Source organism: Eptesicus fuscus, chromosome 23 (genome assembly GCF_027574615.1).
Source record: "Eptesicus fuscus isolate TK198812 chromosome 23, DD_ASM_mEF_20220401, whole genome shotgun sequence".
Lineage (NCBI taxonomy): Eukaryota > Metazoa > Chordata > Mammalia > Chiroptera > Vespertilionidae > Eptesicus > Eptesicus fuscus.
Window position 1 is genome coordinate 9961105 of NC_072495.1, and position 393 is coordinate 9961497.

Below are 393 nucleotides of genomic sequence, written 5' to 3' on the forward strand. Positions count from 1 at the left end.
GCAGTGATACGTTCATCCAACACACACAAACACACACACACACACACACACACACACACACACACACACACACACAGACGCAGAGGTTATGTGGCTCCCAGTTCTTGCCTGTGAGTGGCTGCTGCACCCCCATGCGATTCTGCGACATGAAGTTAAATATTTTGGTTTCCCCCTGACCCCTACGCTTTACTAATCCCTGCTTCACCGCGTCGACATGACAAGGGGAGATCTGTGCTGGCCACAATCTCAGGTTCTCCGGGGCCATGGTGGCCTCACACAGCTCTTGGATCCCGTGCGGGCTTTAGACCTCAACCCTTCCTGCTCCTCTACCCTGTTCCGAGGTGGCTCCCAGCGCCCTAGTCTCCTAGAAGTGAATGTGAAGAGGCAGTGGGG